The following is a 3,499-nucleotide window of genomic DNA, read 5'->3' as shown; positions in this document are numbered from 1 at the left end:
TCGATGGAAAATCTCCGGAATTTCTAAATAAATTGTTGAAAACTTCCACGAGAAATTATTTGAATTCCCCACCAAAATCTGTTTGAGTTTCCACAACAAAAAATTGTTTGCAGTTTTTGTAAAAAAGCTTTTGTAATTTTCATGAAAATTTATTCGATTTTTTTACGAGAAATTAGCAAAAATTTTAACTAAAAATTCTCCATAATTTCCACCGAATATTATTCAGAAAATTCTTTGCAAGAAAAAAATTGCGAGATGAATTAAAAAAATAGAGTAGGAAAACAATTCCTAAATTTCAACAGGAAATATATCGGAATGTCCGTTTAAACTTAAAATTACCTCGGGAAATAATTCTACATTTTGACGGAGAAATACTCGGTTTTTTAACGGGGAAACTTTTGAAATTTAGAAGAATATTCTTGGGATTTCAACAGACGATTATTCAGCGGAATATTGCATGAAATTTTCAAGAAAAGCATCGGAATTATCACGGAGAGCTATTTGGAGTATTACCTGGAAGCTTTCAAGGTTAGCAATTGGGAAATTTTTACGAAATTTCCACGCAAAAATTAATGGAATGTAAACTTGACATTCTCGGAATTTCAACTCTAAATTTCTCGAAATTTCTAAAATTCTTCGGTTTTCACAAATTTGAACCAGCGTTCAAAATTATAGGACATATTCGTGATAGATTTTAAGGAAGTGACGTGCCGATGCAAAAGTGTCGGCGATGGTGGCGCACACCTCTAGGAGAAATCGAATGCAACAGAAATTAAATTACTTGCCTTTGAAATTTGATTTCCGGAGCTATGGACAGAGGATTAAATTTGATTTTCTTTCAAAATGATTTTTGTTTTGTTGGATTTTGTTCAGTTTGATTTAGTTTTGTTTGAAATTCGAGTTTTATTGTAATGTTCACATGGAAATGGATCTGAATAGCTGAATTGCTTGAAATGTGGTTGATTTCCATATTTTTCAATTTGGAAAAGTCTACGTAGACTTCAAGGGAAGGGGGGAGGGGTTTCGGAAAAGTCTACGAAAGTCTACTAGGGGGGAGGGGGGTTTTGAAAAGGTGAAATTTCGGTCTACGTGGTTTGTGGACAGCCCTAACATCGAACGAACCGACGCGCACTCTAATACGATCTTTCAAGCACTATTCCAATTATTACCAGAATTTATGGATGGAAATGGTAGATTCCGCAATGCAGTCAAAGAAATCAAATTCATATAGGGCACTGCACGGGATGCTTTGTCTCTTGCTTGCTGTAAAGAAATTAGAAAACAACAAGGCCAGTAAACGTCAAAATTCATGAAGAACGAAAGAGAAAGATATTTCCGTGCAGTGCCCTATATGAAATAATGAGTAGGGGAAGTGCACCGGTTTTGGCCAACTTAGTGCCTAATTTGGCCAACCCTGAAAAATACATATTTTTCCAAAATAATCGATCAGTTGAAAGCAGCGTTGAAGGGTGAGGGATATATCTCTTGCTGGAACTAATAAAACCCTTGCGAATTGGTTTAATTTTGGAATTATTCGCAAAATTGGCCAAATTAGGAACATGGTCAAAACCGGTACAGTTCCCCTATATTGAATGTACATGTAATGAATACAAGTCATAAGGTGAAAATGGTAAATTTTATCAATTTATCATGAAGAAACTTATTCAGCTTTCCACGCTAGCCATAATGGCGACTGCTATAATTAAATCTGACATTAACTGACATTAACTGCTTCCGACGCTGGACTGCAATCGACGCTGGAATTGTAGCAACCAGTTTTACCTTGTTTGTTTACAGAGGGAGGAAAAATCTGTTGGCAAGAAAAAACTGGCGAAATAAAACTAACATTTCAATAGAAACTCGGAGAACTCCTGAAACAAACAACAGAAAGCCCATATGGCAGTTAAAATACATGTAATTTAGGAATCACCTAGCATTAGCAATATAAGGACCATCACGAAAGCATTTTATTTTATTTTTAGTTTATTTTCCTAACGATGAGTATCAGCGGAAAATTGACCGTTAGGAACCCAACATGGCTAATGACGAGCTGCCCAAGGATAGATCGCAAGCTGGCTTTTGTTAGATTAGGATGAGGTGACAGAGGATCCTAATATGTGGCCGCATCGGTGTCAGCTTCTAAATAATGTTCCAGTATTTTTGTTTTCACTCATCAGAAGCCCGGCCAACAAGTGTCTAAACTCTAACGGCTACCAGTGCTTTCTCATGTAGTTTTCCGATTCCGTTAAATTCGAAGTATGAATAGCTCAAAAAATTACCAGGACATTCTAGCAGATTCACTAGTCCACTCTCAAATCCACTTATCTCTGGCTTTCTTCAGGTCACGATGAAAGCATATCTTTTCGATGCCAGCGAATGTTGAAGAGCTTGTTGTAGTCTTTATTAATCCCTTATCTATGTGTCATTCTTCTTCCGCTCCCACTACGGGCTAGCTGGATACGGCAATTCAATTCTCAAGACGATAGGGATGCAAGTCGTCGTGTATTCCAAGTAGAAGTGTTAATGTGTTAAGCTAACTTATAAATAAACGTGCAGAAGAGTTGAGAAACGAAACTAATAATATTTGAATAATTTCATTCATATACTATTCTTTGCAAGGTTCATTCTTGTGACATCTTGTTACCAGTTAGAAGAAGATTGGCTTTCCTCAACAGCAAACGATGATCCGCTAGGTGACTACATCGGCAATCTCTATCTTTGGTTTATTGACTCTATTTTAGCAATGTACCAACAAGAAGAATTAATCTAAAATTAAGATAGATTCTGAATGTTTCTCAAAAATCATCGTAAAGCCTTGTTTGCCGTTAATGGAACTCAACGTGCAGTGAAATGCACACTCTGCCCGCATAATTACAAACTGTAAATGGATATTTTCCCGTGCGTTCGGCCACAGTATCCTTTACTGTTGACAACTGTAAATGAACAATCTCATGTAAAGTTTCAACAGTTTGTGGTACGTTTTTTTGACAAATAACAGTATGTTGAATGGGTTGTTAAGTTATGTCACCATAAAAAATCGGCCGTTTTCGCGTGCAAAATTTTCGCTCGACAGTATGATAAAATATAATGCAGGAAATATAACACTTTTTAGGAACAGCATGTTGTATATTGACATTTAGTGATGATGTCGAGTAGTTAAGGCTGAATCGACCGAAAAATATTTGATAACCGCAACGTAAACTGTGAAGCTATATCTTATATCGTAATAATGATTCTGACCATATAACATGTTGTTTTTTATTATGCGGGTAGCTTCTCCGAGCGTGACTTATGTATTACTTAAGTGACTTGTATGTATAAGAAACTAGAAACTCGCTAACATGCGTTTTTATTCATCAGAAAATGCCAGGAAATTTGCTTCGACAAACCAACAAGTTACTTTTATCGTATCCTCTCGGAAAAACTTGAATCCGAGTGCAAAAACTAAACTAAAATAAGGTAGTTGCGTCGAGTGCAAAAGCTAAACTGAAATGGGTTG

The sequence above is a fragment of the Armigeres subalbatus genome, chromosome 3, assembly GCF_024139115.2.
Source record: "Armigeres subalbatus isolate Guangzhou_Male chromosome 3, GZ_Asu_2, whole genome shotgun sequence".
Taxonomy (NCBI): domain Eukaryota; kingdom Metazoa; phylum Arthropoda; class Insecta; order Diptera; family Culicidae; genus Armigeres; species Armigeres subalbatus.
The sequence above is the reverse complement of the archived record's forward strand: the minus strand, read 5'-3'. Positions refer to the sequence as shown.